The sequence below is a fragment of the Brassica oleracea genome, chromosome C2 (genome assembly GCF_000695525.1).
Source record: "Brassica oleracea var. oleracea cultivar TO1000 chromosome C2, BOL, whole genome shotgun sequence".
Lineage (NCBI taxonomy): Eukaryota > Viridiplantae > Streptophyta > Magnoliopsida > Brassicales > Brassicaceae > Brassica > Brassica oleracea.
In genome coordinates this window covers 37,870,698-37,892,362 of record NC_027749.1, presented here as the reverse complement: position 1 = coordinate 37,892,362, position 21,665 = coordinate 37,870,698, and the positions used below count along the sequence as shown (strand labels likewise).

Below are 21,665 nucleotides of genomic sequence, written 5' to 3'. Positions count from 1 at the left end.
GATGAAGATGACCTAGGTCCCGAAATGCCATATCTCAGTGCCATAGGAGCTTTAATGTACTTGTCAACTCACACACGGCCTGATATAAGCTTTGACGTGAACCTACTATCTAGGTTTAGCTCCTGTCCGACCCAGAGGCATTGGAATGGGATCAAACATGTTCTTCGTTACCTGCAAGGAACGAAAGACTTAAGTCTATATTATACTAACCATAACAAAGATGGTTTAGTTGGCTTTGCTGATGCTGGTTATTTATCAGATCCACATCAAGCTCGATCACAGACATGATATGCCTTTACACATGGAGGTACGGCCAAATGATGGCGTTCCATGAAACAAACCATCGCTGTCACTTTATCTAATCACTCGGAAATCTTGGCCGTACATGAGGCCAGCCGCGAGTGTGTTTGGTTGAGGTCGATGACCCAACACGTCCGAGCTGATTGTGGGATGGCCGAGTGCAAAAAGCCAACCGTGATGTATGAGGACAATGATGCGTGCATTGCTCATCTCAAGGACGGTTACATAAAAGGTAATAGGACGAAGTACATATTGCCTAAGTTCTTCTTTACTCACGAGCTTCAGAAAGCCGGTGAGGTCCAGGTCGTCCAAGTACGATCCAGTGACAATTCAGCTGACCTATTCACCAAGGCACTTCCTACCTGCACGTTCAGGAAGCTCACGCATCAGATTGGGATGCGTAGGCTGAAGGACCTCCACTGAGGTTCACATCAGGGGGAGTAGTACGAGTTGTACTCTTTTTCCTTCATCATGGTTTTGTCCCACTGGGTTTTCCTGATAAGGTTTTAATGAGGCAACATTAAGCATATTACAATCTCTGTATGGTTATGGCATCAAAGGAGGAGTGTTATAAATCAATTGGTGGATGTACATAACCGGCCTGGTCCATAACCGGCCAATACACTTAGAGAGAGAGACGGCCCAACCCTAGAGAGAAAGAGGCGGCCGCGAGACTTGAAGAGGAGAGAGAGACGGCTACAACTTGCCTATTTTCTAATTCGTTTATGTTTATGATTTGTAATCTTTCCTATTATTGTATTTCCATTTATCTCTCTTGTAACCCCTATATAAAGGGAAAACTTTACAACAGATTATTATATGTATTTGTTGAAGCAAAAACGTTAACGCAACCAACATTATCCTTCCGAATGCTTTACAAATTACCAAACTGCACATAAATTTACGCCAAGAATGCACTAAATATTAAAAAAATAGTTGAGGCCATATTTACCTTAATATATGTTTTGTAATTTAGACATACATTGATTAATAATAATGAGACTATAATTTATATAAATGTATGTACAGGCCTGGCCCTGGTAGAAGCTTAGGGGATCAAATGATGGGTCATCATCACCACAATCACATAACCTCTTCAAAAAATAAGTCATCAACAGCACCAGAATTACCTTTTGAGCCAGTCTGCGATAACGCTAACGGTAATAGTTGGATCTACGACGCAAACCAAGTTAGGTACGATCAAAGTAGTGGGCTGTCAAAGTCGACGGATCTCGTAGGCAAACACCGGTCACTTGCGCCACCGAATAAACCTGATATGAACCATAACCGTCACCATCACTTTGATCAGACAAACGACGACATTTCTTTGTATAGACAAGTGTTGGAAGTGAAAAATGAGGAAGATCTTTGTTATAATAATGGATTAAGTGGTGGTCCTTCGCTATTTCATGATGCTATAGAAAGTTCTAGGAGTTTCCTTGATATTAGGTTGAGTAGGCCATTAACGGATACTAATCCGTCGTTTAAGCCATGCTTCAAGGCCTTAAACTTAAAAGAGCATCAAATGGCATCAATGGTATGTAAAAACTATTCATTCCATTCCACTAATTGATTTAAAATTTCGTAATTCCACCATGCATTATGCTAAATTGGCAATGTTAGTCTATGCACCGTGGACGCTAAACACGAACATGGAAGCTGTCATGTTCCTGATTCTAGATAAGGCCTTCGGGCACAACCATGGTGTGAGGAGATGCACCAGTCAAGTCACACGACCTAAAGACAAGCGTATCATGGCTGTAAATGGATAGTTAAGTGTATCAGTAGGCTGAGACTTAACCAGAATCGGATGGAGACAAGGGAAAAGGAGTTGGACGAGTTCTAAGGCAGCTGGACAATGCAGGGAAGTAGCTCGACCAGCTAGATCAAACTCAGGACAGCTCAGTGCAGCTCACACTAGTTTAGATCAGCTCCAGTAGCTGGACTACTAGCTCACTTAGCTGGGGCAGCTAGCAACCAGCTCACCTCAGCTTGATGAAGTGTTTGGGTCTTGGTCATGTGGCCGGGTCTTGGGTGGTTACCAAGACCACCCGTGGGTGAGGGGCCCATGTGGCCAAGGAGGGTCCGATGGGATCCATGTGTGTGGGCATGCATTGTGGGCTTGTGATCGATCAGCCCAAAGGAAGAAAGGGGCGGTTGGTGGCAGTTTATGGCGAAAGGGTGGGAATGGTACAAGTTGTACCCATTAGGCCACCAAGTCATGCCTGTTCGGCAGGCAGTTATTGGTTGACCTTTCTCTATAAATACAGACCCTTGGGGTCGAGATTTGGGACAATTTTTTCTAAGGGAAAGCTCTGCCCAATTCGTGTGAGAGAAAAAAGAAAGAAGAAGGGGATCGGCCAAAACCCTTGGCCGTGTGAGTTTGTGATTGATCCTTACCAGGACTTGGTCTTTGTGAAGTGGAGATCGATTGATGATGGGTACCAGAGGCAAGGATAAGGACTTGGAGAAGGGCTTGACCACTCCAGAGCGCACCCCCAAGTTGAGTGGGATGGACAGAACCATCCTGCCATGGTCGCGGTGGAATTCCGTGTGGGCTGTGGTCGGTTTGGTGAAGCCAGACCCATCTCTTCTCATTTCTTTACTGATCAATCTCTATTCATGTATATTTTGTACATGATTGGTGTTTCAGACTCAGTGTGACTGGACCAAGGCATGGGCCGGTCCAGGAACATAGTCCCTGGCCTTTGGCCGGACTGATCATGGTCGGATCTAGTATGATCCTGGTCGATCCATTGGATTCTGACCATGGATTCTTCTTAGTTGGGATTTATCATGAATTGTCATGAATTTTAATTAGTTTTTGGGAATTTATTTGAGTATGTCAGGTTTGGGATTTAATCATGGTCGGATGTGATTTGGTCTGATCGATGGGTTAGATCACATTAGATCAGTCTGGCCGTTTGTTGATTGTGTGTTCTGGATGTCCTATGTGGTATCCTGAGTGTGGCCGTGTGCCTTGTGAACTGATTGGTTAGTTCATGGAACATAGATTAGGTGAACTGAACCATGCAATGTTAGATATGATTGTTAGGGTATCGGATTGTACTTATACATATGTCTTGTGGTGTGTGTTGGTTTCAGGATCAGACCAGGACCGTGGCAAGGCAAAGGAACCATGAGGACCTGAGTCGTGGATGGATGTGTGGGATATGGGATAGTATTGTTAGTATGAACACATGAACTTATGATAGCTTATTGTGCAACTGAATCTATGTATTGGATCACATGTTTTATATTAATAAAGATAAAATTTCTTCTTATCTGTTCAGATTTAGAAATCGGTTTGCTTGAACCTCAGATATTTGAACATGACTTAGAAATTATTGAACCTTAAAATTGAACATAAACTCACTACAAGAAAAATTGCTTTTGTTAGCGGTCAAAAAAACTATCTAACGATACGATAGCGGTTTATGAAGCTCTGTATCATCGCCCGTCATAATAGGTTAAACACATTAGATAGCGGTATTTTGTACTGCTATCATATTGTGATATATTATAGCGTTTTTTTATATGCAATTAAATATACATTAATAGCGTTTTTTTGTTATTATTGGCATTAAAATTATTTATTTTAATTAATTATTTAAAAATAAAAAAACATAATTAAAATTTAAACTAGATTATATATTTAAATTTTTTTTATTATTTAAACTGATTTATAATCAAACTGTATTACAAAAAATATATGGTATACAAATTAAAAAAAAAAAAGAATCTAGGTAGAAGAAAAGGTCTTAAACCAAAACTAAACCAAAAACTTAAACTAAGCTTAAACATAACCCTATTTACTAACTAAACCTAATAAACCTAACTAAACCAATCTTCTAAACACCGTCGTCTTCAACAGCTTCGTGCCTCCGCCATCTTGTTCTGAACCGCATCTGCCTCCGCCTCCACCTCTGGTTCGTAACACCTCCGACACATTTCCGCTATGTCAAAATTCTCCTCTGGCGCGCATCCCTTTCATCAGTATTCAAGATCTGTGAGAAAAAGCAATAGATTTTACCAGATAATAAAAGATAAAAAGAATATGAAAACGAAAGAAGAAACAAACCAAGGAGGAGGAGGCGAGGTCATGGTAATGGTGGCTTCCTGACTTGAGCAGAGGTGGCGAGTTTGAGAAATCATGAGATGAGGATTGAATAGGCGATGAGAGAGGAGGACTGCAGAGATGATGGGAGAATATGAATGAGAGAGGAGGATTTCTGATGAGTTATCAGTGAGCAAGAAGATTGAAGAGATTGGTGAGAGAGATGAGAAGACGAGAGATTGTGAGAAGAAATGAAAAAGATAATGCCAAAAAAATAAAATTAAAGTGAATCATTTTTGTCCGTCAGATTGAATATATCAACGGTGGAGATCAAATATAGTAGCTATCCTCACCACTTGTTTTAACCAATAAGAAATTTTTCGCTTTGTTTAATTAGTTGGCCAATGAAAAAAAAAAAAAAGATTAACAGAAGATTGTGTTATAACCATTGGATTAAAGGTAATCAATGGTCATAGATAAACTAATCAAAAACTGTTTTTTATTTAATAGTTGTCTTAAAAATTGTAATTTTATTATTTAACTAATTTTATTTATATAAAAATTAAATTATCATTTACATTTATAAAGTTAATATTAAGAACTATATTGAATTTTACATTTAAAGTATAAGATTTTAGAGTAAAGGTTTGTGTATAAGGTTTAAAGGTTAGATTTAAGGTTTGAAAAAGTGAACTTGAAAATATTATATATTTTGTAAGTATTATCTTTTAGTTTTCATTTTATTAGAACTTAAAAATATTAGATTTGGAATTTTTTATTTAAAAATTAGTGTTTACATAAGGTTTGGATATGGATATATGGTTTAAGTTTTGAAGGTATAGTATAGAGTTTAAAAGTTAAAGGTTTTGGGGTATTGATTTTAAGATTTTGAGATTAATTTTTGAAAAAATATTAATTTCTGGGTTTATAACTAAGATTTGAAGTTAAATTTACGATTTGATGCTGAAATATTAGAGTTTCAAGTTTGTATTTAGAATTTAGGGTTTAAAAACTTGTTTAGAGTTTAGGGATTCAAAAAGCCAAAGATAGCATTTTTTATTACGTTTTGCTATTAAACCTAAGTGTTACAGTCACTACCTGAGCCACAGAAGAAGTTTTTTGACCAGCCCTTTGTCTCTGTGTTTTCACATCGAGAATTCTTTGCAGATGAAGAGATGTCAAAGGGGCTTCTTACTTCCCAAACAGATCCTTCTACGACCAATTGATAGACTTATAAAGACAGTCACACCCTATATCTTTTTCTACATAGTGATCGTATTAACTCATCGAGCTATGTTGTATTTGGCGAAAAAAAGATAAAATAGAAATTATCTTTCCTACTCTGTTTTCTTTTTTCATTTGCTTCCAATAGTTCAACTAAAACCATACGATTTCATAGCGTTTTCATATATACCACTCTATCATAGCGTTTCCAAATATATAAACGCTATCTAAAACTAACGGGTATGTCAACCATAGCACAATCGGAAAAAACGCTATGTTGCTGTGCTATTAAAACAAAAATTTCTTGTAGTGACTACATGATTAGCTAAGTAGGGCCGCAGATCCATGTTGGGCTTAGAAGCCAGGATCGGGTCTTACAAGTTGGTATCAGAGCGGAGTTGATTCTAGGATTGTTTTGGGGTTATGGGGAATCACCACACATCCGGTTGGGTCTCATGGTAAGGTCAGATTGATTGTGTTGTGAGCCTTCGGGATTGTGTGATTGTTTATATAGATGTTGGTTGAACTAACATTTGAGTGTTTGATTTGAATCCCAAGGGTACAAAGAAGTCTAGGACTTCTCGGAAAGGGAAGGAAGCAGCTGGTGTGTCCGGCCAAGTGGAAACAGATGGGGCTAACCCAACTGTGTTGTTGCCAATCCAGACGGATGGAACAAATGTGGGGACCGGACTGCCAATTGCTCAGCTCAATCCGACTGAGGTTCCGTGTGGATGGAGCTGGACGCCAGCTGGAACTGGAGCTGGAACCAGATGATGGAGCTGGACGGCAGCAGGAAAGAGGGTTAGAGGATCAAGGAGAGTCCTCACATGCTGGTCGCCATGATGACCAGGTGGATGGAACAGCAGGCCAAGTGAATAAGGCTGTTGAACCATCCATAAAGGAGGTGCTTGAAGCCATGCAGGCTATGAGGACTCAGATCTTGGCCTTGACCCAAGCATTCGCACCAGTTAGGACAGCCATTCCCATTGGGAATGATCGGACAGGTCCAGTGGCAGCAGCTCAGGCAGCTGGTCGAGCAGCTCAGAACCAGGTGGAGGAAGTGGCTGAGTTGATTGAGATCGACCCCCCAGCTAGGACAGCTAAGAGGATGGATTATCTGAATCTGTTATATCACATATCCAAGCTGGGCACTAAACACTTTGCTGGAAGTGTTGATCCATTGGAGGCTGACGAGTGGAGGAGTAGGCTGGTCTGTAACTTCAGCTCAACTCGTTGCCCAGAAGACTACAAGAAGGACATTGCGGTTCACTTCTTGGAAGATGATGCTCACAACTGGTGGTTGGCTCTAGACAAGCGTACCAATGGCACAATTGAACGCTTCTCTGACTTCGAGGTTGAGTTCAACCACAAGTACTTTCCAGCTGAGGCTTGGGATCGTTTGGAGGCTAAGTTCTTGGACCTGGTCCAGGGTCGCAGGACAGTCACAGAGTATGAGGAGGAATTCAACCGACTCAGGCATTATGTGGGTAAGGAGTTAGAGGATGAATCAGTTCAGGTTCGTCGGTTCATAAGAGGCCTAAGGGTCGAGCTCCGAACCTACTGCTCAGTCTGTACCTTCCACACCGTGTCTGAGCTGGTTGAGAGGATGGCCATGCTGGAGACCAACCTGGCCGAAGAGGCTAAGCTGAAGACCAGGAGCCACACGGGTTCTATTGGTCGTAGCAGTGACCGGAAGAGGAAGAGGGACCCGGCTGAGGAAGGTAAACCTTCAAGTGGTAGGCCTGAGTGTCCCAAGTGTGGCAGGCATAATGGAGGTGAATGCTGGAGAGCAATGAGAGTTTGTCTCCAATGTGGCAAGATGGACCACTCAGCTCCTGACTGTCCTAGACAGGAGCAAGGGGCTAGTGGTGACACCAGGACTTGCCACTACTGTGGTAAAAAGGGACATCTCCGTAAGGACTGTCCTAAGCTGTCATCCGGGTCAAGCAAGAGCCGGGGAGAGGCTAGCAGGCCGGATCAGAACCGTGGGCAGACCTCAGCACCACGTATCTATGAGTTGTCCAAGGATGAGGACAAGGCTGGACCATTCCGAGCGATCACTGGTAATTATCTTACCTTGTTCTTTTCAATTCAATAGAATTGCATGGTACGGAACTTAGAATGGTTAGATACTTAGATTGGGTCATGTATAGGGACCCTAAGTATTGGTGGTGTGAAAACACACGTACTTTTTGATACTGGAGCTACACATAGTTTTGTGAGTCCAGGGATGCTCGGAAAGGGGTTGTTCCAGTTGGGAACAGGGCATTGTCCTGGAGTAGTGAACGCGGCCGGTGGGCAAGTTATGAGTTCACTAGGGGTGATTCAGGACATCCCAGTGGTGATCCAAGACAGGGTCATGCCTGTGGATCTTGTGGTAGTCCACCTAAAGAATCACGAGGTGATATTAGGTATGGACTGGCTTGGAAAGAATAGGGCCACTCTTGACTGTCACCGGGGGCGCGTGTAGTTAGAGAGTGGGTGTAGATCTCCGATCAGGTTCCAAGGTATACGTCTGATCTCTGGATGCTTGGTGGTGTCAGCAATCCATGTTGAGAGGATGATGAGGAAGGGTTGTGAAGCTTATCTGGCCACAATCGCCACTAAGGAGGTCGTGGGGGGTGGCGACCCGGAGGGAATACCGCTGGTCCGAGAGTTCCATGATGTGTTTAGGTCACTACAGGGCATTCCCCCTGATAGGTCGGACCCATTCATAATAGAACTGGAACCAGGGACGGCCCCATTATCCAAAAGTCCCTACATAATGGCTCCTGCTGAGATGGTCGAGCTTAAGAAGCAACTTGAGGAGTTGCTGGACTTTTATAAGACCTAGTGTGTCACCTTAGGGAGCACCAGTTCTTTTTGTGAAAAAGAAAGATGGTAGCTTCAGGTTATGCATTGACTATTGAGGGTTGAACCGGGTTACTGTGAAGAACAAGTACCCATTACCTCAGATAGATGAGTTATTGGATCAGCTCAAGGGTGCAAAGTGGTTCTCTAAGATCGATTTGGCTTCAGGGTATCATCAGATCCCTATTGAACCAAATGATGTTAGGAAGACAGCATTCCGAACCAGGTACGACCACTATGAGTTTGTGGTCATGTCATTCGGATTGACCAATGCACTAGCAGCCTTCATGAAGATGATGAATGTTATCTTTCGAGATTTCTTGGATGAATTTGTAATCATCTTTATAGATGACATACTAGTATATTCCAAGAGCAAGGGAGATCATGAAAGGCATCTAAGGGCTGTGCTGAACAACAGCTCTTTGCCAAGTTGAGCAAGTGCAGTTTTTGGCAAAGGAGTGTTGGATTCCTTGGGCACATCATGTCTGATCAGGGAGTCTCAGTTGATCCGGAGAAGATCAAGGCCATACATGAATGGCCATGACCTAAGAGTGCAACAGAGGTCAGGAGTTTCTTAGGGCTGGCCGGATACTACAAGAAGTTTGTCGAAGGGTTTCCCAGCTTGGCTCAACCAATGACACAACTAAGTGGGAAGGATGTAAAGTTTGTATGGTCTGAAGAATGTGAGAAGTGTTTCTCTACCTTGAAGGATATGTTGACAAGTGCACCTATCCTAGTGCTGCCAGAGGCTGACCAACCATATGTGGTATACACTGATGCATCCATCACTGGATTGGTATGTGTATTGACCCAACACAGAAAGGTCATTGCCTACGCCTCTAGACAATTGAGGAAACATGAGGGAAACTACCCAACCCATGATCTGGAGATGGCCGCAGTGGTGTTTGCCCTCAAGATATGGCGATCATACTTGTATGGTGCCAAGGTTCAGATCTTAACCGACCACAAGAGTCTCAAGTACATATTCACTCAACCTGAGCTGAATTTGAGACAGAGGAGATGGATGGAGTTTGTCGCCGATTATGATCTTGACATTGCATACCATCCAGGCAAAGCAAATCTGGTGGCAGATTCTTTGAGCCAGAGAGGAGCTGAGGTATCGACTGAGAAGGAGGCGGACATGTTGGAAGGGATGGTCAAGTCGTTGCACCTAAACACATTGGCCAGCGAGGACGAGCCTTTGGGTTTGGAGGCAGTGAACCAGGCTGATCTTCTTACCAGGATTAGACAAGCACAAGGCTTGGATGAGAACCTCCAAAGGGTTGCTCGAAATGATAAGACGGAGTACCAGATTGCACAAGATGGTACAATCTTGGTCCATGGGAGGATCAGTGTTCCTAATGTCAGGGAGTTTAAGGAAGAGATTATGAGCCAGTCTCATCAGTCTAAGTTCTCTGTGCATCCTGGACTGAACAAGATGTACAAGGACATCAAGAGGTATTACCATTGGGTCCGTATGAAGACTGATGTGGCCGAGTGGGTGGCTAAGTGTCCTACTTGCCAACTCGTCAAGGCTGAGCATCAAGTACCCAGTGGGCTACTTCAGAGTTTACTTATTCCAGAATGGAAGTGGGATCACATCACCATGGACTTCGTGTCTGGCTTTCCCACGACCAGGAACAGGAAAGATTCAGTCTGGGTAGTGGTGGATCGTTTGACCAAGTCAGCTCATTTCATACCAATCAAGAAGACTGATGGTGTGGAGCCCTTGGTGCAGATCTACATGGATGAAATAGTACGCCTGCATGGAATGCCGGCCAGTATTGTTTCAGATAGAGATCCTCGGTTCACCTCTTACTTCTGGAAGGCTTTCCAAACGGCCTTAGGAACAAGAGTTAACATGAGTATAACTTATCATCCACAAATGGATGGTCAATCAGAGAGAACTATCCAGACGTTGGAGGATATGTTGAGAACATGTGTCTTGGACTGGGGTAATTCCTGGGAAAGACATTTGCCTTTGGTGGAGTTTGTTTACAACAACAGCTTCCACACAAGCATTGGGATGTCACCTTATGAGGCTTTGTATGGGCGACATTGCACGACACCATTATGTTGGACCCAAGTGGGAGCGCAGCATGATAAGACCTGAGATAGTGGAAGAGACTACAGAGAAGATCAAGTTAATAAGGGACAAGATTAAAGAAGCACAAGACCGCCATAAGTCCTATGCGGATAAAAGGAGGAAACATGTGGAGTTTGAGGTGGATGACATGGTCTATCTTAAGATGATCACTTTCAAAGGTCGGAAAAGAGTGTCTGGCAGGAGAAAGTTGGATCCAAGGTACTTGGGTCCATTTCGGATCGTAGAAAGGGTTGGGCGGTGGCTTACAAGCTGAACCTACCAACAGAGATGAATGAATTTCACAATGTGTTCCATGTATCTCAGTTAAGGAAATGTCTTTCAGATCAAGACATTGTCATTCCTGAGATTCCATCTGATCTAGGCACGAACCTCACCTTAGAGACAAGGCCGGTTCGGATTGTAGACAGAATAGAGAAAACAATGAAAAGGAAGACCATAGAGATGGTCAAAGTTGTTTGGGAGTGCAGTGGACAAGAGCAAGTCACTTGGGAGACAGAAGCACGGATGAAGGCTGATTTTCCAGAATGGTATAGTCAGTTTTCCATGGAGACAAGTCTAGGGTCGGATTCGAGGACGAATCCATCTCAAGTAGGGGAGACTTGTCATGTCCTTGATTCTAGATAAAGCCTTCGGGCACAGCCATGGTGCAAGGAGACGCACCAGTCAGGTCACACGACCTAAAGACAAGCGTTTCATGGCTGTAAATGGATAGTTAAGTGTATCAGTAGGCTGAGACTTAACCAGAATCGGATGGAGACAAGGGAAAAGGAGTTGGACGAGTTCTAAGGCAGCTGGACAATGCAGGGAAGTAGCTCGACCAGCTAGATCAAACTCAGGACAGCTCAGTGCAGCTCACACTAGTTTAGATCAGCTCCAGTAGCTGGACTACTAGCTCACTTAGCTGGGGCAGCTAGCAACCAGCTCACCTCAGCTTGGTGAAGTGTTTGGGTCTTGGTCATGTGGCCGGGTCTTGGGTGGTTACCAGGCCGTGGATGAGGGGCTCATGTGGCCAAGGAGGGTCTGATGGGTGTTGTGGCTTGGACAAGGGATCCATGTGTGTGGGCATGCATTGTGGGCTTGTGATCGATCAGCCCAAAGGAAGAAAGGGGCGGTTGGGGGCAGTTTATGGCAAAAGGGTGGGAATGGTACAAGTTGTACCCATTCGGCCACCAAGTCATGCCTGTTCGGCCAGGCAGTTATTGGCCGACCTTTCTCTATAAATACAGACCCTTGGGGTCGAGATTTGAGACATTTTTTTCTAAGGGAAAGCTCTGCCCAATTCGTGAGAGAGAGAAAGAAAGAAAGAAGAACGGGATCGGCCAAAACCCTTGGCCGTTTGAGTTTGTGATTGATCCTTACCAGGACTTGGTCTGTGTGAAGTGGAGATCGATTGATGATGGGTACCAGAGGCAAGGATAAGGACTTAGGGAAGGGCTTGCACTCCTGAGCGCACGCCCAAGGTGAGTGGGATGGACAGAACCATCCTGCCATGGTCGCGGTGGAATTCCGTGTGGGCAGTGGTCGGTTTGGTGAAGCCAGACCCATCTCTTGTCATTTCTTTACTGATCAATCTCTATTCATGTATATTTTGTATGTGATTGGTGTTTCAGACTCAGTGTAACTGGACCAAGGCCTGGGCCGGTCCAGGAACATAGTCCCTGGCCTTTGGCCGGACTGATCATGGTCGGATCTAGTATGATCCTGGTCGATCCATTGGATTCTGACCATGGATTCTTCTTAGTTGAGATTTATCATGAATTGTCATGAATTTTAATTAGTTTTTGGGAATTTATTTGAGTATGTCAAGTTTGGGATTTAATCATGGTCGGATGTGATTTGGTCTGATCGATGGGTTAGATCACATTAGATCAGTCTGGCCGTTTGTTGATTGTGTGTTCTGGATGTCCTATGTGGTATCCTGAGTGTGGCCGTGTGCCTTGTGAACTGATTGGTTAGTTCATGGAACATAGATTAGGTGAACTGAACCATGCAATGTTAGATATGATTGTTAGGGTATCGGATTGTACTTATACATATGTCTTGTGGTGTGTGTTGGTTTCAGGATCAGACCAGGACCGTGGCAAGGCCAAGGAACCATGAGGACCTGAGTCGTGGATGGATGTGTGGGATATGGGATAGTATTGTTAGTATGAACACATGAACTTATGATAGCTTATTGTGCAACTGAATATATGTATTGGATCACATGTTTTATATTAATAAAGATACAATTTCTTCTTATCTGTTCAGATTTAGAAATCGGTTTGCTTGAACCTCAGATATTTGATCATGACTTAGAAATTATTGAACCTTAAAATTGAACATAAACTACATGATTAGCTAAGTAGGGCCGCGGATCCATGTTGGGCTTAGAAGCCAGGATCGGGTTTTACAGAAGCTATTTGCAGGCAACTGCGAGGTTGGGAACAACAAACACCGGGAAGAAGAAAAGATGTGATGAAGTTTTCCATGAGGTCTCGAAGAAGGTCAAGTGCGGCGGCCGCTCTACACTCTCGCCGGATAAGGTGATCTCTACATAAGATAATTATGTTTATGTGTGCACCTTAGACCATGATTAATCTCAGTGTATTAACTGGGATTCTTAGCTTTGGTTAAGAGACGCTTTTTAACTTTTCTTAAATTTTAACTAAGAAAAGTTAAGAACCGTCTCTTAAATAAGAAATATAAGAGCCGTCTCTTAGCCGAAAAGTGTAAAAAAAAAAGTATCAAATCATGAATTAAGAACCCCGACTAAGAGACCGGAGTTAATCATGCCCTTAGTACGTTTACATTTTTAAAAAGATGGTAAAAATAGTGATATTTTGGGTTAACTAAAAAACTAGTGAATCTACTTCAAAAGTAAAACTTTATACGCTGACAAATAATGACGCTGAGATTGAATTATCCTTTCTTATTTTTTTTTTTATAACACTGGTTTTAATGTTTTGGAACAAGAAGGGTACATGAAACACCCTGAATTCTAGCTAAGAAATGAAGAGAAAGGCGCATAAAAATAAAAACTGACATAAAAAAGACAAAGCAGAGACTATAAGGGTATCGATGAGGAGTAAGTAGCACTCCCAAACCCAAGTCGCAAAACACATTGCTGCAAACTACGCAGACTCAAGAGCCAGCTCTCTGAGCTTCCACTTCCAGAACGTTCATCAGCCAACGGGGACCGCCCAATGCAACATAGGATTGACATCAAAAATGTCGAGTGACACTAACTGCAATTTCCTCAGCTACTATGTTCCTTACATCCATGACATGTTCCACCGAACAAGGAAACAAGGAAGGCAAAGTTTGCCTAAAATTATCAGTCAGCTCCCTAAACCAAGGAAACCTGGTAGGATCTATGAAAGCCTCCCGGACGCCCGGACGTGAGGACAGTTGGATTCAATGATGACATTCGTATAATGCAGCGAAGCCAAACTTTCCACCACCCAACAAAAATTTTTAAGCTCAGCTTCCAATTTAGACATGACATTCTTAAAAGCTCGACGACTGTGTAGCAGCGCCTTACCATCATGGTTCCGAATGATCAACGAGGCACCACATAAAAGTTTAGAACCGGACCAGCTAACTCCAACATTACACTTAACAACGCCAACCGGAGGACGACACCATGAAATGGAGTTATTACATCCCTCCCCAACATCTTCCATACCACTCTGTTCACCGAAATTCACATCAAACCACGCACCCGCATCTTCTACGACTTTGGATGATGTCATCTCCGAGCTTGTTTGAGTCTTTTCGAAGTGGAGAATGTTTCTCGCTTTCCACACTTGCCACATAACCCAAGGGAAAACTCTGTTTTCCTTGTGGTGGGATCTTCGACCATTGACAAAAATCAAATGGTAAACATTAAGAAACACTGAGGATCTTGAGAATCCTGCTGCTGGTAATTGGACACCAGACCGGTCCCATACTTCTTTAGCAAAAGGGCATGAGAAAAGTAAATGGCAAATCGATTCAGAGTGCAAGTGGCATAAGCTACATCTCGCATCTAACTGCAAGCCTCTTGAGTTCAGTCTTTCTTTTACAGGAACAGCACCAGACAAAACTCTCCATAGGAAATGCTTTAACTTGGGTGGGGCACGAATCTTCCAAATAGCTTTCCATAAGCTCTTTTCAATTGGTGGGATCCCATTCGGCTGAGGTTGTTGTAATTCTTGCAGAATTCCAAGTAGTCTCCTTCCAGATTGAGAGGTGTAACAGCCATTAGAGGTAAAACCCCATTTCCAAGAACCCTCCTCCTGATATGTGGTTTAAGTTTAAGTATCAGCTCGGCATCTGCTGCTAAGAAAGTCTGTCTAACAAATTCAACATTCCATCTTCATGAACCTTCAATTAAGAGATCCGAAACACACAGCGTGAGGTCAACAACACTGTCCTGCCTGTACATTGGCGTCTTAGGGACCTTGTCGATGATCCAATTATCACGCCATACACTAATGTCTCTGCCACCACCCACGTCACGTACCAGACCCTCTTTGAATAACGATCTTCCAAACAACAGACTACGCCATGCAAATGAAGGTCTACTGCCCAAACCACATTCGAGGAAGTCACTACGCCGATGATATCTACTTTTCAAGACTCAAGCAACTAAAGATTGTGGTCTAGACCATACCCGCCATGCCTGCTTGCAGAGAAGAGCCTGGTTAAACTGCTCGATATCATGGAATCCTAGACCTCCCTCCTCTTTCTTACGGCACATCTTCTGCCATGAAACCCAAGCTATTTTCCTTCTCTTCTCCCCGCTACTCCACCAGAACTCTGTCATCATGCTTGTGAGCTTCTTACACAGGTCTTTCGGTAGTCTAAAAATCGACATTGCGTAAATAGGTAAAGCAAAACAAATAGACTTCAATAGAATTTCTTTGCCTCCTTGAGTCAGGGCCTGAGCATACCAACCATGAAGCCGGGATTGGAGTTTCTCAGATATGAAATCTAGAAGCTCTCGTTTGGATCCTTTGAAACATTCTGGAAGACCCAAGTAACTACCTTCCCCTCCCTCATGTTCAATACTTAGGATATTTTTCACGGCAACCTTCACACTGTCATCAATTTGTGAACCAAAAATAATGGAAGACTTCTGATAGTTGATGCATTGCCCAGACGCGTCTCCATATAATTTCAGGCACCGAATTATCCTTTATAAGAATTTTAAAATTAAAATTTATATTGAAACGTTAACATATATAGATAACGAACCATTAATTATTTTCTCTACTGTTTCTAAAAACATAGAATAATGATTTTTTTAATAGAAAATGTTTTAAATGAAACTAAATATTGGCTAAATAAAATATAAAAATTACTTCAGATTATTTATTCGAAAATAAATGGCAGGAATTACCAAAAGCTAAGCTTCGAGACAAGATCACAACGCTACAGCAAATTGTGTCTCCCAAAAAAATGATAACGATATACCTTTAGACTAATCTCATATACTTTATGTACTATTAGGCAAATTATTTTCAAAATGACAATAATGCCCTTAAAATTGTAATTTTTAAGTATAATAAATAATGGGTTCGATCAAGCGGGATCAATCGATCCGAAATTACAAGGTCAAACAAATCGATCGATCCTAATCATTATGCAGAACAAAAAAATGCGGAGCATATACTGATCGACCTGGTCCATTTCACTCGATCGACAGAGGTCGATTTCATACAGATCGACTGATCTCGAATTATTGACCGATCGATCCTTGGAAGCATAGATATGAATCATGGTAGAAATAATGTGAAAATTTTGTGAACAATCAATGAAAAATAGAAGACGGTGTGAGAACAAGGTTACCACTTTTTTTGTTTTTTTTTTGTTTTTTTTTTAAATCGATTTTTTCAAAATACGAAAATGAATATTCCCAAATATTTTGTTTCCATATTTTTAGGAACTGATTTCTTATCCGTAGAATACAACTAATATGTAGAAATCGGTTTCTACAGGTTTTTAGAATTATAGTAATGTGTAGATTTTGATTTCTACATGTTTTAGATTTACAGTAAATATGTAGAAGTCTGTTTCTACGTGTTTTAGATTTATATTAATATATAGAATTTTGATTTCTAAAGATTTTAGATCGGTAGGTTAAGCGCGGAATGTGTATTCTAAATATTTTTTAAATACTCTTATTTACGTAGATCACGTATTCTAAACATTGTAGATTCAATGAAAAAAATAGATTTAGTTTTCTACTTCGTAGAATGTCATTTCTACTTTATTTAGAAAAATCTGAAAATTATGATTTAAACATTTTTAGAACTGAAAAAAATACCATTAAGTTCATATAGGTGTTTTATCAATAGTTACTATTTTTTCAATTTTTTTGTTTGTAAAACTATTTATTAAATTTATTTTCAAAAATATTAAAGGGTATTATTGGCAAAAATGACACAAAATAGATATTAGTCTAAAAAGACATAGTTATCGTTCTTTTGTTCTAAAAAAACAATTTTCTCTTCATTGTTTTAGTTTTCATTTTCTTATATATTTCTCCTTAATTTAATACATGGAAAAATATTTAATTTTTTGTTTGAAAACCTTTCAGACGTATACTGCCTCTGTGCTGCAGGAGGCCATCACTTACATAATTTTTTATCAAGAGCAAGTAAAGGTAAAATGCTTTACATGCACGTTAAAATTAGGACAATTGATCATTTGGTTGTCTTTTTACGATCATGCAGCTGCTAAGCACTCCATATATGAAGAACTCATCAATTAAGGTAACATCACAGAAGAAAATGTGGGGATTTTTTCAATATGAGTCTCAATATTATGCTAGTGACGGTCTAAGCTTGTTTATTAATTTTAGTCTCATATGTATGGTTTTAGGATCCATGGGGAGCATGGGACCGAGAAGATCACAACAAAAGAGGACCAAAACATATAGATCTAAAGAGTAGAGGTCTTTCCTTGGTTCATATTTCCTGCACCCCAATTGCATACCGTGATAACAGTGCAACGACTACTGGAGCCCTTCGTATAGAGGTTCTTTGTATCGTTGATTATGAGCACAATCAACTAGTATAGATCGAATATGTGTGTAGAGAGAGCGATTTGATTAGTGATAAACCAATCAGTGATTTGGCAGTGCAAGAACGAGAGACAGAACAGAAAAACATTGTATGTATGTATACTACATGCATATTAATAACTGGGATCATAACTCTATGATTTGCAAGTTCCTGATAGCCTTAAACATGTGTTATGGCCCTATATTTTATTCAGTTATATTGGGGGGATTTGATTTAGGTAGACTACAATACAATGCAATGCAAGACAGAGTAGTTGACTAGTGCATATTCTTTGAATTAAACATTTGAGTGGGAGCTAGCCATTCAAATGTTCAGCGGAGGATTGTCCAATGTGTGTGCGATCTGGTTTTCGTTTTTTTTTTTTTCACAAATGGTTTTCATTTTCTTATGATTTTCTAATTCAGTTTGAAATCGTATTCGTTAACATAAGTTATATTTAGATTGAAAAGATTTTAAGTAAGCCAAGTATCCTACACTTTTGTTTTTCTCAAACACAATTATTTAGATATAGAATAACTAAAAAAAAATTTAAAAATAATTATAAATTGCTAAACTATTAAAACTGCGAAGTTAATTTTTTATCATAAAAAGCTGCAAATGATCATAAAATTATATGATATTAATTGACAATCATATTTTAATATGTTATATATATGTTAACATCATTTAAATTTAATCATATACCATATAAAATAGATCAAAGTGATTGTTTTCTTTATTTACCATAAATTAATTGTAAATAAATAAAAATTATTATTTTTATGTATGTTATCGCGCCAATTTAGTTATATTATATATATAACATTTACTAATAATCCAGGTAGTTTTCCTCTACAGTCGGGTTTTGCAAATATGGACTATTTGTTTTGGAAGATCACACCGTAAATAGAAGATGCACAATTTGTATGAATTCTGTGGTATAATTAGAAAAGGCAAAATGACAAGATTTTCAATGATACTGATAGGAACTCCAGAGATATTGTTTTTTGGTTGAGACAGAATCAACGATGTGGAAGGATGTTCAAATTAAAAAAAAACTGCCTATGGGGACCCACTAACATATCACTCAAAGCACAAGGGAGCAACCCGGGATCATCCCAAAGATAAAAAGATGATGTTTTACGGATGGTTTTTAGAAGGATCATATCAATTCTCCGAAAGTGGCTGGTACAATACACATACACTAGAAGGATTCGACGGTTTAATGGGAGCAAGGAATATAAGAAGTTGCTTATCTCCTCCCCCTGCATTAAGAATTTGAATCTTTTATTTGGGTAAAGAAATGTAAATCTGTGATAGTTCTATGTGACGTTTGCAATATATTATTCTCGGTTGGTGAAGATGGTTTCGAAATCAGAAGAATGACATGTATTGCATTCTATCTTGAAGAAATTCAATGAACCAAAGAAAATTTCATGTTTTTCGCGACGTTCATGTTTCCGGGAAGCAAAATACAAAGACAGACAAACTAGTATAATACGTGGTGATCAAAGTCAACCGTTTTAGTCTGTCTTTATGGACATGGAGTCCCCTCTTTGATTAATATGATTCTAATAGAGTTTGTCGTATGCTGATGACAATATATATAATATTTACTAACTTTTGGATTATCAAATATATATTTTTTTTACTTTTTATTTTATAATGTGTAAAATAAGTTAATAAATAATAATACATAAAAGTAATTAGTATACACAATGTTCAAAAGGCGTAAATCTTAACTTCGTATACCGACTAGCATCGAGATTTGCATTATTTAGGTTCTCACTGATCGGGCTACCAGGGATAACTAGAATTTCAATTAAACTTTTACTATTTAATTTTTGTTGTTCACAATTATCTTAGTATATTTTTTGGTGAAAACAAAATTAGTACTTCCCAATTATTCAAAATTAATAAAAGGCTAAAAGCTACTAAACTTACAATTAGATTCGGCATCGGGTAAGATTAAGTAACTAACGGTGCAGACAATTTCAGTACATAGATGTTAAAACTCATTGTTAAGGGCATGATTAATCTCGGTCTCTTAGCCGAGGTTCTTAATTCATGATTTGACATTTTTTTGTTTTTTTTTACACTTTTCGACTAAGAGACGGCTTTTATATTTCTTATTTAAGAGACAGTTCTTAGCTTTTCTTAGTTAAAATCTAAGAAAAACTAAGAACCGTTTTTTAACCGAAGCTAAGAACCCCAGTTAAGAGACTGGGGTTAATCATGGTCGCAAAAAGGTTACGAACCTCCCAGCCGTCACAGCGACAACTGCAGAGTAATTATGCATTTCGCTTCCTTCGATACATTATAAAAGAATGTATATTATCTGCAATAACATATTTGAATAGAAAAAAATAACAGTGTTCAATTGATTGATGTTTTGATATGTAAATAAGAAGATGGTTCCTTTGTTCTTTTTTTTTTTTGGCAACATTTGGTTCGTTTTTGGCAACAGATGGTTCGTTTGATCAAAAAACACGGAAGATGGGAAATACTAAGAAATCTGCAAGTTAAGTTTGAATGGGAAGGAAAAAAACAAAGATAAAGATATATTGGGTTCTCCACCTATACATCTAGCTTTTGTCTTAACATGTACCACTCCTTATATATCAGCTCATATATGCATATATATATACATATATATGTGTGTAGGTTTATGAGCATCTTGATCTGTTAAGCTGCTGCTGCCATTTTTTTTTTGTCGACTCAAGTTTTATAAGCCTCATGGACTAAAAAAGTACAAAGGCTAAGTTACAAATATTGATCTTGGTCAAACTACACAACTGATATCTTATGAAAAGATATTACAATTCAGAACATAAACGTGTCACTCATGTAGATTAGGCTTGCTACGTGGCATTCATCTGAGTAAAGTGAGGACACCAAGCTTCTTCTCACCTCCGGCGAAGACGCAAACCAACCGGCGATGCTTCTTCCAATAATCTACGACAAGCTTGATTCCGCCGTAAGCTTCACTCTGCCACGACCTTAACTCCACTTAACCTTGTACTCCTTGGTATACCTTCCACCTTAACCTTGATTGCTTAAACCAGAGAGGCCTTTTATCCACGGTAATTTACGCCGGAGAAAGCTAAAGTTTGATCGAGAGAAGACCCTTTGCCGGACCGTCAAAGTAACGCCGACTCTTCTGAATCCATCTCATAATCGACTTCAGAATCTATCAAAATCAATCCTTTTTTCAAGAAGAGATGCTTCACCTTTGCCAATTAAGGCTAATCTTTCTTGTGAAGACTGATTCTCTGTGAAAGAGATTGAAGTGAACGGTGAAGAAGGTGTCTGCTTAGAAATCAACGGGATTAGAATTGAAACGAAGTGGAAAGTAAAGATAAAACCGGTCAAAAGATGATCAGGATTTTATTAAATTTCAAACTAAACAGGAAAATAAAATCGAAGAACATGAAGAACAGATCCTAATTTGGTTTGAAAAGCAAAAAAAAATCGCCTACGCGAAATTTTATATCCGCTATTCGGAAAAGAACATCGATCCTAAGATCGAAACTATATTACAGCAAAAAAACAAAACGATTTTTCCACCCTTCTAAATGATTTAGTTTTGTGAAGAAGGGAGTAGTTTTAGAGAGAATTCTCTCTCTCTAGGGAGAGGAGAGAGAACCTCCACTTAACACGGAAGATGGTTATTTCGATTTATTGCCATCAAAAGAACCTTTTTCGAATAGATCAAATAACAGTGGAACAAAATTAGTTTATTGCGGAAAAAAAATTGAATCGGTGAAAAGTTTCTGCAAACACACGTAATATTTTGTCATAGAACCAAGACAACTCGACTCACGTATCCCCTATATATTAATTGAGAAACATTTGAAAAGATGTAACCTCAATTTTGTATTAATTAAAATAGGCCCCAATGCATAAGTGGCACTCAATTAGGTAGTCAATTACATTCAATTGAAAAATAAGTAGGTCCACATTCGATTTTTATATGTTGTTAGATACATAAGTTGGTCAAACTATATGATATAATGATATGATATGCTATTTTCTTTCCTTAAATAAAACCTACGGAATTACCATAAATGACTAATATATATATGACAATTAATGA

General features: G+C 39.8%; 1 pseudogene; it reads left to right on the top strand.

The window, feature by feature from the left end:
* Window positions 1–1,321: 1,321 nt before the first annotated feature.
* LOC106324157 lies at window positions 1,322–17,560 on the top strand (annotated as a pseudogene).
* The last annotated feature ends 4,105 nt before the right edge of the window (window positions 17,561–21,665 follow it).